The sequence below is a fragment of the Lithobates pipiens genome, unplaced genomic scaffold (genome assembly GCF_037356315.1).
Source record: "Lithobates pipiens isolate NorthernLeopardFrog02 unplaced genomic scaffold, aLitPip1_a1.2 Scaffold_18, whole genome shotgun sequence".
Classification (NCBI taxonomy): Eukaryota; Metazoa; Chordata; class Amphibia; order Anura; family Ranidae; genus Lithobates; species Lithobates pipiens.
The window spans coordinates 589,174,033-589,189,846 of record NW_027507758.1 but is presented as its reverse complement, the minus strand read 5'-3'; positions in this window follow the sequence as shown (position 1 = coordinate 589,189,846).

The following is a 15,814-nucleotide window of genomic DNA, read 5'->3' as shown; positions in this document are numbered from 1 at the left end:
GCTTCAGCATATGTGCTCTTTTTTTTTAACTGTGGTGTTGAAATCACCTCCTACAGCACTGGAGTCACAGCTTTATGTATCGTGAGGGCAAACGCTGTTGCTCTCAAGATAAATAAATCTGAGCTGCAGCTGAATGGCGCATCTGAAAACAAAAAAATGGTAAATCGCACATATTTGCATTCTACAAGCTGTAAATCACATATCTGCATTCTGCAACCTATAAATCGCACATAACTGCATTCTAAAACCTGTAACTTGCACATATCTGCATTCTGCAGCATTTAAAGCGCACATATCTGCATTCTGAAACCTATATATCGCACATAACTACATTCTGCAACCTGTAAATTGCACACATCTGCATTCTGTAAATCGCACATAACTGCATTCAGCAACCTGTAAATTGCACATATCTGCAACATGTAAATAGCACATATCTGTATTCTGTAAATTGCACATATCTGCATTCTGCAACCGGTAAATTGCACATATCTGAATTCTTAAATCTGTAAATCGCACATATCTGAATTCTTAAATCTGTAAATTGCACATAGCTGCATTCTGCAATTCGCACATATCTGCATTCTGTAACCTGTAAATTGCACATATCTGCATTCAGCAACCTGTAAATTTGAAAAAATTGGGGGTCTATTAGACCCTAGATCTTACCTCTGCCCTCAAAGCATCTGACCACACCGTTCGATGTGATAAAATGCTTTCCCACTGGATATGTTTATATCGGGGAGGGGGGACATTCCCTCCCACTGCTTGTAAAAGCAGTCTAGAGGCTAATTAGCCACTAGGATTGCTTTTACATGAAAGCCAATCACTATCTGAAAAGAATACCAAGATGATACCTAAACCCGCAGGCATCATTCTGGTATAACCATTCAAATTCCAGCAACATACCAGTACGTTGCTGGTCCTTGTTGGACACATATTGTAATTTTTTTTTCATGCAGCCTGTTGGCTGAAGGAAAAAAAAAAGAGATTGATCGGTGGGTATGCCCACCATTAGAATACCTCCCTTCATCCACCCACTTCTAATGGTGGGCATACATGCACCATTTATATATGCCGAAGCATGGGGGCATCCTCCCGCAAAAAAGTTATGCCACGTACACACGGTCGGACTTTTCCACGGGCAAGCCATCTTTCGGAACTTCGACCATATGTATGCGGATTAGGAGCGAAATCGCTCCTCCGCCCCTGCTGCCCCCATGCTTCAGCATATATGCTCTTTTTTTTTTAACTGTGGTGTTGAAATCACCTCCTACAGCACTGGAGTCACAGCTTTATGTATAGTGAGGGCAAACGCTGTTGCTCTCAAGATAAATAAATCTGAGGTGCAGCTGAATGGCGCATCTGAAAACAAAAAAATGGTAAATCGCACATATTTGCATTCTACAAGCTGTAAATCACATATCTGCATTCTGCAACCTATAAATCGCACATAACTGCATTCTGAAACCTGTAACTTGCACATATCTGCATTCTGCAGCATTTAAAGCGCACATATCTGCATTCTGAAACCTATGAATCGCACATTACTGCATTCTGCAACCTGTGAATTGCACATATCTGCATTCTGTAAATCGCACATAACTGCATTCAGCAACATGTAAATTGCATATATCTGCAACATATAAATAGTACATATCTGTATTCTGTAAATTGCACATATCTGCATTCTGCAACCGGTAAATTGCACATAACTGCATTCTTAAATCTGTAAATCGCACATATCTGAATTCTTAAATCTGTAAATCGCACATAGCTGCATTCTGAAATCTGCAATTCGCACATATCTGCATTCTGTAACCTGTAAATCGCACATATCTGCATTCAGCCACCTGTAAATTTGAAAAAATTGGGGTCTATTAGACCCTAGATCTTTCCTCTGCCCTCAAAGCATCTGACCACACCGTTCGGTGTGATAAAATGCTTTCCCACTGGAAATGTTTATATCGGGGAGGGGGGACATTCCCTCCCACTGCTTGTAAAAGCAGTCTAGAGGCTAATTAGCCACTAGGATTGCTTTTACGTGAAAGCCGATCACTATCTGAAAAGAATACCAAGATGATACCTAAACCCGCAGGCATCATTCTGGTATAACCATTCAAATTCCAGCAACATACCAGTACGTTGCTGGTCCTTGTTGGACATATATTGTAATTTTTTTTTCATGCAGCCTGTTGGCTGAAGGTAAAAAAAGGAGATTGATCGGTGGGTATGCCCACCATTAGAATACCTCCCTTCATCCACCCACTTCTAATGGTGGGCATACATGCACCATTTATATATGCCGAAGCATGGGGGCATCCTCCCGCAAAAAAGTTATGCCACGTACACACGGTCGGACTTTTCCACGGGCAAGCCATCTTTCGGAATTTCGACCATATGTATGCGGATTAGGAGCAAAATCGCTCCTCCGTCCCTGCTGCCCCCATGCTTCAGCATATATGCTCTTTTTTTTTAACTGTGGTGTTGAAATCACCTCCTACAGCACTGGAGTCACAGCTTTATGTATCCTGAGGGCAAATGCTGCTGCTCTCAAGATAAATAAATCTGCGCTGCAGCTGAATGGCGCATCTGAAAACAAAAAAATGGTAAATCGCACATATTTGCATTCTACAAGCTGTAAATCACATATCTGCATTCTGCAACCTATAAATCGCACATAACTGCATTCTGAAACCTGTAACTTGCACATATCTGCATTCTGCAGCATTTAAATCTCACATATCTGCATTCTGAAACCTATAAAATCGCACATAACTGCATTCTGCAACCTGTAAATTGCACATATCTGCATTCTGTAAATCGCACATAACTGCATTCAGCAACCTGTAAATTGCACATATCTGCAACATGTAAATAGCACATATCTGTATTCTGTAAATTGCACATATCTGCATTCTGCAACCGGTAAATTGCACATATCTGAATTCTTAAATCTGTAAATCGCACATATCTGAGTTCTTAAATCTGTAAATCGCGCATAGCTGCATTCTGAAATCTGCAATTCGCACATATCTGCATTCTGTAACCTGTAAATCGCACATATCTGCATTCAGCAACCTGTAAATTTGAAAAAATTGGGGGTCTATTAGACCCTAGATCTTACCTCTGCCCTCAAAGCATCTGACCACACCGTTCGGTGTGATAAAATGCTTTCCCACTGGAAATGTTTATATCCAGGAGGGGGGACATTCCCTCCCACTGCTTGTAAAAGCAGTCTAGAGGCTAATTAGCCACTAGGATTGCTTTTACATGAAAGCCGATCACTATCTGAAAATAATACCAAGATGATACCTAAACCCGCAGGCATCATTCTGGTATAACCATTCAAATTCCAGCAACATACCAGTACGTTGCTGGTCCTTGTTGGACATATATTGTAATTTTTTTTCATGCAGCCTGTTGGCTGAAGGAAAAAAAAAAGAGATTGATCGGTGGGTATGCCCACCATTAGAATACCTCCCTTCATCCACCCACTTCTAATGGTGGGCATACATGCACCATTTATATATGCCGAAGCATGGGGGCATCCTCCCGCAAAAAAGTTATGCCACGTACACACGGTCGGACTTTTCCATGGGCAAGCCATCTTTCGGAATTTCGACCATATGTATGCGGATTAGGAGCAACATCGCTCCTCCGTCCCTGCTGCCCCCATGCTTCAGCATATATGCTCTTTTTTTTTAACTGTGGTGTTGAAATCACCTCCTACAGCACTGGAGTCACAGCTTTATGTATCGTGAGGGCAAATGCTGTTGCTCTCAAGATAAATAAATCTGCGCTGCAGCTGAATAGCGCATCTGAAAACAAAAAAATTGTAAATCGCACATATTTGCCTTCTGCAACCTGTAAATCACATATCTGCATTCTGCAACCTATAAATCGCACATAACTGCATTCTAAAACCTGTAACTTGCACATATCTGCATTCTGCAGCATTTAAAGTGCACATATCTGCATTCTGAAACCTATATATCGCACATAACTACATTCTGCAACCTGTAAATTGCACACATCTGCATTCTGTAAATCGCACATAACTGCATTCAGCAACCTGTAAATTGCACATATCTGCAACATGTAAATAGCACATATCTGTATTCGGTAAATTGCACATATCTGCTTTCTGCAACCGGTAAATTGCACATAACTGCATTCTTAAATCTGTAAATCGCACATATCTGAATTCTTAAATCTGTAAATTGCACATAGCTGCATTCTGCAATCTGCAATTCGCACATATCTGCATTCTGTAACCTGTAAATCGCACATATCTGCATTCAGCAACCTGTAAATTTGAAAAAATTGGGGGTCTATTAGACCCTAGATCTTACCTCTGCCCTCAAAGCATCTGACCACACCGTTCGGTGTGATAAAATGCTTTCCCACTGGATATGTTTATATCGGGGAGGGGGGACATTCCCTCCCACTGCTTGTAAAAGCAGTCTAGAGGCTAATTAGCCACTAGGATTGCTTTTACATGAAAGCCGATCACTATCTGAAAAGAATACCAAGATGATACCTAAACCCGCAGGCATCATTCTGGTATAACCATTCAAATTCCAGCAACATACCAGTACGTTGCTGACCCTTGTTGGACATATATTGTAATTTTTTTTTTCATGCAGCCTGTTGGCTGAAGGAAAAAAAAAAAGAGATTGATCGGTGGGTATGCTCACCATTAGAATACCTCCCTTAATCCACCCACTTCTAATGGTGGGCATACATGCACCATTTATATATGCCGAAGCATGGGGGCATCCTCCCGCAAAAAAGTTATGCCACGTACACACGGTCGGACTTTTCCACGGGCAAGCCATCTTTCGGAACTTCGACCATATGTATGCGGATTAGGAGCGAAATCGCTCCTCCGTCCCTGCTGCCCCCATGCTTCAGCATATATGCTCTTTTTTTTAACTGTGGTGTTGAAATCACCTCCTACAGCACTGGAGTCACAGCTTTATGTATCCTGAGGGCAAATGCTGCTGCTCTCAAGATAAATAAATCTGCGCTGCAGCTGAATGGCGCATCTGAAAACAAAAAAATTGTAAATCGCACATATTTGCCTTCTGCAACCTGTAAATCACATATCTGCATTCTGCAACCTATAAATCGCACATAACTGCATTCTAAAACCTGTAACTTGCACATATCTGCATTCTGCAGCATTTAAAGTGCACATATCTGCATTCTGAAACCTATATATCGCACATAACTACATTCTGCAACCTGTAAATTGCACACATCTGCATTCTGTAAATCGCACATAACTGCATTCAGCAACCTGTAAATTGCACATATCTGCAACATGTAAATAGCACATATCTGTATTCGGTAAATTGCACATATCTGCTTTCTGCAACCGGTAAATTGCACATAACTGCATTCTTAAATCTGTAAATCGCACATATCTGAATTCTTAAATCTGTAAATTGCACATAGCTGCATTCTGCAATCTGCAATTCGCACATATCTGCATTCTGTAACCTGTAAATCGCACATATCTGCATTCAGCAACCTGTAAATTTGAAAAAATTGGGGGTCTATTAGACCCTAGATCTTACCTCTGCCCTCAAAGCATCTGACCACACCGTTCGGTGTGATAAAATGCTTTCCCACTGGATATGTTTATATCGGGGAGGGGGGACATTCCCTCCCACTGCTTGTAAAAGCAGTCTAGAGGCTAATTAGCCACTAGGATTGCTTTTACATGAAAGCCGATCACTATCTGAAAAGAATACCAAGATGATACCTAAACCCGCAGGCATCATTCTGGTATAACCATTCAAATTCCAGCAACATACCAGTACGTTGCTGACCCTTGTTGGACATATATTGTAATTTTTTTTTTCATGCAGCCTGTTGGCTGAAGGAAAAAAAAAAAGAGATTGATCGGTGGGTATGCTCACCATTAGAATACCTCCCTTAATCCACCCACTTCTAATGGTGGGCATACATGCACCATTTATATATGCCGAAGCATGGGGGCATCCTCCCGCAAAAAAGTTATGCCACGTACACACGGTCGGACTTTTCCACGGGCAAGCCATCTTTCGGAACTTCGACCATATGTATGCGGATTAGGAGCGAAATCGCTCCTCCGTCCCTGCTGCCCCCATGCTTCAGCATATATGCTCTTTTTTTTAACTGTGGTGTTGAAATCACCTCCTACAGCACTGGAGTCACAGCTTTATATATCCTGAGGGCAAATGCTGCTGCTCTCAAGATAAATAAATCTGCGCTGCAGCTGAATGGCGCATCTGAAAACAAAAAAATGGTAAATCGCACATATTTGCATTCTACAAGCTGTAAATCACATATCTGCATTCTGCAACCTATAAATCACACATAACTGCATTCTGAAACCTGTAACTTGCACATATCTGCATTCTGCAGCATTTAAATCGCACATATCTGCATTCTGAAACCTATAAATCGCACATAACTGCATTCTGCAACCTGTAAATTGCACATATCTGCATTCTGTAAATCGCACATAACTGCATTCAGCAACCTGTAAATTGCACATATCTGCAACATGTAAATAGCACATATCTGTATTCTGTAAATTGCACATATCTGCATTCTGCAACCGGTAAATTGCACATATCTGAATTCTTAAATCTGTAAATCGCACATATCTGAGTTCTTAAATCTGTAAATCGCGCATAGCTGCATTCTGAAATCTGCAATTCGCACATATCTGCATTCTGTAACCTGTAAATCGCACATATCTGCATTCAGCAACCTGTAAATTTGAAAAAATTGGGGGTCTATTAGACCCTAGATCTTACCTCTGCCCTCAAAGCATCTGACCACACCGTTCGGTGTGATAAAATGCTTTCCCACTGGAAATGTTTATATCCAGGAGGGGGGACATTCCCTCCCACTGCTTGTAAAAGCAGTCTAGAGGCTAATTAGCCACTAGGATTGCTTTTACATGAAAGTCGATCACTATCTGAAAAGAATACCAAGATGATACCTAAACCCGCAGGCATCATTCTGGTATAACCATTCAAATTCCAGCAACATACCAGTACGTTGCTGGTCCTTGTTGGACATATATTGTAATTTTTTTTTCATGCAGCCTGTTGGCTGAAGGAAAAAAAAAAGAGATTGATCGGTGGGTATGCCCACCATTAGAATACCTCCCTTCATCCACCCACTTCTAATGGTGGGCATACATGCACCATTTATATATGCCGAAGCATGGGGGCATCCTCCCGCAAAAAAGTTATGCCACGTACACACGGTCGGACTTTTCCATGGGCAAGCCATCTTTCGGAATTTCGACCATATGTATGCGGATTAGGAGCAAAATCGCTCCTCCGTCCCTGCTGCCCCCATGCTTCAGCATATATGCTCTTTTTTTTTAACTGTGGTGTTGAAATCACCTCCTACAGCACTGGAGTCACAGCTTTATGTATCGTGAGGGCAAATGCTGTTGCTCTCAAGATAAATAAATCTGCGCTGCAGCTGAATAGCGCATCTGAAAACAAAAAAATGGTAAATCGCACATATTTGCATTCTACAAGCTGTAAATCACATATCTGCATTCTGCAACCTATAAATCGCACATAACTGCATTCTAAAACCTGTAACTTGCACATATCTGCATTCTGCAGCATTTAAAGCGCACATATCTGCATTCTGAAACCTATATATCGCACATAACTACATTCTGCAACCTGTAAATTGCACACATCTGCATTCTGTAAATCGCACATAACTGCATTCAGCAACCTGTAAATTGCACATATCTGCAACATGTAAATAGCACATATCTGTATTCTGTAAATTGCACATATCTGCTTTCTGCAACCGGTAAATTGCACATAACTGCATTCTTAAATCTGTAAATCGCACATATCTGAATTCTTAAATCTGTAAATTGCACATAGCTGCATTCTGCAATCTGCAATTCGCACATATCTGCATTCTAAAAACTGTAAATCGCACATATCTGCATTCAGCCACCTGTAAATTTGAAAAAATTGGGGTCTATTAGACCCTAGATCTTTCCTCTGCCCTCAAAGCATCTGACCACACTGTTCGGTGTGATAAAATGCTTTCCCACTGGAAATGTTTATATCGGGGAGGGGGGACATTCCCTCCCACTGCTTGTAAAAGCAGTCTAGAGGCTAATTAGCCACTAGGATTGCTTTTACATGAAAGCCGATCACTATCTGAAAAGAATACCAAGATGATACCTAAACCCGCAGGCATCATTCTGGTATAACCATTCAAATTCCAGCAACATACCAGTACGTTGCTGGTCCTTGTTGGACATATATTGTAATTTTTTTTCATGCAGCCTGTTGGCTGAAGGAAAAAAAAAAGAGATTGATCGGTGGGTATGCCCACCATTAGAATACCTCCCTTCATCCACCCACTTCTAATGGTGGGCATACATGCACCATTTATATATGCCGAAGCATGGGGGCATCCTCCCGCAAAAAAGTTATGCCACGTACACACGGTCGGACTTTTCCACGGGCAAGCCATCTTTCGGAACTTCGACCATATGTATGCGGATTAGGAGCGAAATCGCTCCTCCGCCCCTGCTGCCCCCATGCTTCAGCATATATGCTCTTTTTTTTTAACTGTGGTGTTGAAATCACCTCCTACAGCACTGGAGTCACAGCTTTATGTATCGTGAGGGCAAACGCTGTTGCTCTCAAGATAAATAAATCTGAGCTGCAGCTGAATGGCGCATCTGAAAACAAAAAAATGGTAAATCGCACATATTTGCATTCTACAAGCTGTAAATCACATATCTGCATTCTGCAACCTATAAATCGCACATAACTGCATTCTAAAACCTGTAACTTGCACATATCTGCATTCTGCAGCATTTAAAGCGCACATATCTGCATTCTGAAACCTATATATCGCACATAACTACATTCTGCAACCTGTAAATTGCACACATCTGCATTCTGTAAATCGCACATAACTGCATTCAGCAACCTGTAAATTGCACATATATCTGCAACATGTAAATAGCACATATCTGTATTCGGTAAATTGCACATATCTGCTTTCTGCAACCGGTAAATTGCACATAACTGCATTCTTAAATCTGTAAATCGCACATATCTGAATTCTTAAATCTGTAAATTGCACATAGCTGCATTCTGCAATCTGCAATTCGCACATATCTGCATTCTGTAACCTGTAAATCGCACATATCTGCATTCAGCCACCTGTAAATTTGAAAAAATTGGGGTCTATTAGACCCTAGATCTTTCCTCTGCCCTCAAAGCATCTGACCACACCGTTCGGTGTGATAAAATGCTTTCCCACTGGAAATGTTTATATCGGGGAGGGGGGACATTCCCTCCCACTGCTTGTAAAAGCAGTCTAGAGGCTAATTAGCCACTAGGATTGCTTTTACATGAAAGCCGATCACTATCTGAAAAGAATACCAAGATGATACCTAAACCCGCAGGCATCATTCTGGTATAACCATTCAAATTCCAGCAACATACCAGTACGTTGCTGGTCCTTGTTGGACATATATTGTAATTTTTTTTCATGCAGCCTGTTGGCTGAAGGAAAAAAAAAAGAGATTGATCGGTGGGTATGCCCACCATTAGAATACCTCCCTTCATCCACCCACTTCTAATGGTGGGCATACATGCACCATTTATATATGCCGAAGCATGGGGGCATCCTCCTGCAAAAAAGTTATGTCACGTACACACGGTCGGACTTTTCCACGGGCAAGCCATCTTTCGGAATTTCGACCATATGTATGCGGATTAGGAGCAAAATCGCTCCTCCGTCCCTGCTGCCCCCATGCTTCAGCATATATGCTCTTTTTTTTAACTGTGGTGTTGAAATCACCTCCTACAGCACTGGAGTCACAGCTTTATGTATCCTGAGGGCAAATGCTGCTGCTCTCAAGATAAATAAATCTGCGCTGCAGCTGAATGGCGCATCTGAAAACAAAAAAATGGTAAATCACACATATTTGCATTCTACAAGCTGTAAATCACATATCTGCATTCTGCAACCTATAAATCGCACATAACTGCATTCTGAAACCTGTAACTTGCACATATCTGCATTCTGCAGCATTTAAAGCGCACATATCTGCATTCTGAAACCTATGAATCGCACATTACTGCATTCTGCAACCTGTGAATTGCACATATCTGCATTCTGTAAATCGCACATAACTGCATTCAGCAACATGTAAATTGCATATATCTGCAACATGTAAATAGTACATATCTGTATTCTGTAAATTGCACATATCTGCATTCTGCAACCGGTAAATTGCACATAACTGCATTCTTAAATCTGTAAATCGCACATATCTGAATTCTTAAATCTGTAAATCGCACATAGCTGCATTCTGAAATCTGCAATTCGCACATATCTGCATTCTGTAACCTGTAAATCGCACATATCTGCATTCAGCCACCTGTAAATTTGAAAAAATTGGGGTCTATTAGACCCTAGATCTTTCCTCTGCCCTCAAAGCATCTGACCACACCGTTCGGTGTGATAAAATGCTTTCCCACTGGAAATGTTTATATCGGGGAGGGGGGACATTCCCTCCCACTGCTTGTAAAAGCAGTCTAGAGGCTAATTAGCCACTAGGATTGCTTTTACATGAAAGCCGATCACTATCTGAAAAGAATACCAAGATGATACCTAAACCCGCAGGCATCATTCTGGTATAACCATTCAAATTCCAGCAACATACCAGTACGTTGCTGGTCCTTGTTGGACATATATTGTAATTTTTTTTTCATGCAGCCTGTTGGCTGAAGGAAAAAAAAAAGAGATTGATCGGTGGGTATGCCCACCATTAGAATACCTCCCTTCATCCACCCACTTCTAATGGTGGGCATACATGCACCATTTATATATGCTGAAGCATGGGGGCATCCTCCCGCAAAAAAGTTATGCCACGTACACACGGTCGGACTTTTCCACGGGCAAGCCATCTTTCGGAATTTCGACCATATGTATGCGGATTAGGAGCAAAATCGCTCCTCCGTCCCTGCTGCCCCCATGCTTCAGCATATATGCTCTTTTTTTTTAACTGTGGTGTTGAAATCACCTCCTACAGCACTGGAGTCACAGCTTTATGTATCCTGAGGGCAAATGCTGCTGCTCTCAAGATAAATAAATCTGCGCTGCAGCTGAATGGCGCATCTGAAAACAAAAAAATGGTAAATCGCACATATTTGCATTCTACAAGCTGTAAATCACATATCTGCATTCTGCAACCTATAAATCGCACATAACTGCATTCTGAAACCTGTAACTTGCACATATCTGCATTCTGCAGCATTTAAAGCGCACATATCTGCATTCTGAAACCTATGAATCGCACATTACTGCATTCTGCAACCTGTGAATTGCACATATCTGCATTCTGTAAATCGCACATAACTGCATTCAGCAACATGTAAATTGCATATATCTGCAACATGTAAATAGTACATATCTGTATTCTGTAAATTGCACATATCTGCATTCTGCAACCGGTAAATTGCACATAACTGCATTCTTAAATCTGTAAATCGCACATATCTGAATTCTTAAATCTGTAAATCGCACATAGCTGCATTCTGAAATCTGCAATTCGCACATATCTGCATTCTGTAACCTGTAAATCGCACATATCTGCATTCAGCCACCTGTAAATTTGAAAAAATTGGGGTCTATTAGACCCTAGATCTTTCCTCTGCCCTCAAAGCATCTGACCACACCGTTCGGTGTGATAAAATGCTTTCCCACTGGAAATGTTTATATCGGGGAGGGGGGACATTCCCTCCCACTACTTGTAAAAGCAGTCTAGAGGCTAATTAGCCACTAGGATTGCTTTTACATGAAAGCCGATCACTATCTGAAAAGAATACCAAGATGATACCTAAACCCGCAGGCATCATTCTGGTATAACCATTCAAATTCCAGCAACATACCAGTACGTTGCTGGTCCTTGTTGGACATATATTGTAATTTTTTTTTCATGCAGCCTGTTGGCTGAAGGAAAAAAAAAGAGATTGATCGGTGGGTATGCCCACCATTAGAATACCTCCCTTCATCCACCCACTTCTAATGGTGGGCATACATGCACCATTTATATATGATGAAGCATGGGGGCATCCTCCCGCAAAAAAGTTATGCCACGTACACACGGTCGGACTTTTCCACGGGCAAGCCATCTTTCGGAATTTCGACCATATGTATGCGGATTAGGAGCAAAATCGCTCCTCCGTCCCTGCTGCCCCCATGCTTCAGCATATATGCTCTTTTTTTTTAACTGTGGTGTTGAAATCACCTCCTACAGCACTGGAGTCACAGCTTTATGTATCCTGAGGGCAAATGCTGCTGCTCTCAAGATAAATAAATCTGCGCTGCAGCTGAATGGCGCATCTGAAAACAAAAAAAATGGTAAATCGCACATATTTGCATTCTACAAGCTGTAAATCACATATCTGCATTCTGCAACCTATAAATCGCACATAACTGCATTCTGAAACCTGTAACTTGCACATATCTGCATTCTGCAGCATTTAAAGCGCACATATCTGCATTCTGAAACCTATGAATCGCACATTACTGCATTCTGCAACCTGTGAATTGCACATATCTGCATTCTGTAAATCGCACATAACTGCATTCAGCAACCTGTAAATTGCACATATCTGCAACATGTAAATAGCACATATCTGTATTCTGTAAATTGCACATATCTGCTTTCTGCAACCGGTAAATTGCACATAACTGTATTCTTAAATCTGTAAATCGCACATATCTGAATTCTTAAATCTGTAAATCGCACATAGCTGCATTCTGCAATCTGCAATTCGCACATATCTGCATTCTGTAACCTGTAAATCGCACATATCTGCATTCAGCAACCTGTAAATTTGAAAAAATTGGGGGTCTATTAGACCCTAGATCTTACCTCTGCCCTCAAAGCATCTGACCACACCGTTCGGTGTGATAAAATGCTTTCCCACTGGATATGTTTATATCGGGGAGGGGGGACATTCCCTCCCACTGCTTGTAAAAGCAGTCTAGAGGCTAATTAGCCACTAGGATTGCTTTTACATGAAAGCCGATCACTATCTGAAAAGAATACCAAGATGATACCTAAACCCGCAGGCATCATTCTGGTATAACCATTCAAATTCCAGCAACATACCAGTACGTTGCTGACCCTTGTTGGACATATATTGTAATTTTTTTTTCATGCAGCCTGTTGGCTGAAGGAAAAAAAAAAGAGATTGATCGGTGGGTATGCCCACCATTAGAATACCTCCCTTCATCCACCCACTTCTAATGGTGGGCATACATGCACCATTTATATATGCCGAAGCATGGGGGCATCCTCCCGCAAAAAAGTTATGCCACGTACACACGGTCGGACTTTTCCACGGGCAAGCCATCTTTCGGAACTTCGACCATATGTATGCGGATTAGGAGCGAAATCGCTCCTCCGCCCCTGCTGCCCCCATGCTTCAGCATATATGCTCTTTTTTTTTTAACTGTGGTGTTGAAATCACCTCCTACAGCACTGGAGTCACAGCTTTATGTATCGTGAGGGCAAACGCTGTTGCTCTCAAGATAAATAAATCTGAGCTGCAGCTGAATGGCGCATCTGAAAACAAAAAAATGGTAAATCGCACATATTTGCATTCTACAAGCTGTAAATCACATATCTGCATTCTGCAACCTATAAATCGCACATAACTGCATTCTGAAACCTGTAACTTGCACATATCTGCATTCTGCAGCATTTAAAGCGCACATATCTGCATTCTGAAGCCTATGAATCGCACATTACTGCATTCTGCAACCTGTGAATTGCACATATCTGCATTCTGTAAATCGCACATAACTGCATTCAGCAACATGTAAATTGCATATATCTGCAACATGTAAATAGTACATATCTATATTCTGTAAATTGCACATATCTGCATTCTGCAACCGGTAAATTGCACATAACTGCATTCTTAAATCTGTAAATCGCACATATCTGAATTCTTAAATCTGTAAATTGCACATAGCTGCATTCTGCAATCTGCAATTCGCACATATCTGCATTCTGTAACCTGTAAATCGCACATATCTGCATTCAGCAACCTGTAAATTTGAAAAAATTGGGGGTCTATTAGACCCTAGATCTTACCTCTGCCCTCAAAGCATCTGACCACACCGTTGTGATAAAATGCTTTCCCACTGGATATGTTTATATCGGGGAGGGGGGACATTCCCTCCCACTGCTTGTAAAAGCAGTCTAGAGGCTAATTAGCCACTAGGATTGCTTTTACATGAAAGCCGATCACTATCTGAAAAGAATACCAAGATGATACCTAAACCCGCAGGCATCATTCTGGTATAACCATTCAAATTCCAGCAACATACCAGTACGTTGCTGACCCTTGTTGGACATATATTGTAATTTTTTTTTTATGCAGCCTGTTGGCTGAAGGAAAAAAAAAAGAGATTGATCGGTGGGTATGCCCACCATTAGAATACCTCCCTTCATCCACCCACTTCTAATGGTGGGCATACATGCACCATTTATATATGCCGAAGCATGGGGGCATCCTCCCGCAAAAAAGTTATGCCACGTACACACGGTCGGACTTTTCCACGGGCAAGCCATCTTTCGGAACTTCGACCATATGTATGCGGATTAGGAGCGAAATCGCTCCTCCGCCCCTGCTGCCCCCATGCTTCAGCATATATGCTTTTTTTTTTTTAACTGTGGTGTTGAAATCACCTCCTACAGCACTGGAGTCACAGCTTTATGTATCGTGAGGGCAAACGCTGTTGCTCTCAAGATAAATAAATCTGAGCTGCAGCTGAATGGCGCATCTGAAAACAAAAAAATGGTAAATCGCACATATTTGCATTCTACAAGCTGTAAATCACATATCTGCATTCTGCAACCTATAAATCGCACATAACTGCATTCTGAAACCTGTAACTTGCACATATCTGCATTCTGCAGCATTTAAAGCGCACATATCTGCATTCTGAAACCTATGAATCGCACATTACTGCATTCTGCAACCTGTGAATTGCACATATCTGCATTCTGTAAATCGCACATAACTGCATTCAGCAACATGTAAATTGCATATATCTGCAACATGTAAATAGTACATATCTATATTCTGTAAATTGCACATATCTGCATTCTGCAACCGGTAAATTGCACATAACTGCATTCTTAAATCTGTAAACCGCACATATCTGAATTCTTAAATCTGTAAATCGCACATAGCTGCATTCTGAAATCTGCAATTCGCACATATCTGCATTCTGTAACCTGTAAATCGCACATATCTGCATTCAGCCACCTGTAAATTTGAAAAAATTGGGGTCTATTAGACCCTAGATCTTTCCTCTGCCCTCAAAGCATCTGACCACACCGTTCGGTGTGATAAAATGCTTTCCCACTGGAAATGTTTATATCGGGGAGGGGGGACATTCCCTCCCACTGCTTGTAAAAGCAGTCTAGAGGCTAATTAGCCACTAGGATTGCTTTTACATGAAAGCCGATCACTATCTGAAAAGAATACCAAGATGATACCTAAACCCGCAGGCATCATTCTGGTATAACCATTCAAATTCCAGCAACATACCAGTATGTTGCTGGTCCTTGTTGGACATATATTGTAATTTTTTTTTCATGCAGCCTGTTGGCTGAAGGAAAAAAAAAGAGATTGATCGGTGGGTATGCCCACCATTAGAATACCTCCCTTCATCCACCCACTTCTAATGGTGGGCATACATGCACCATTTATAT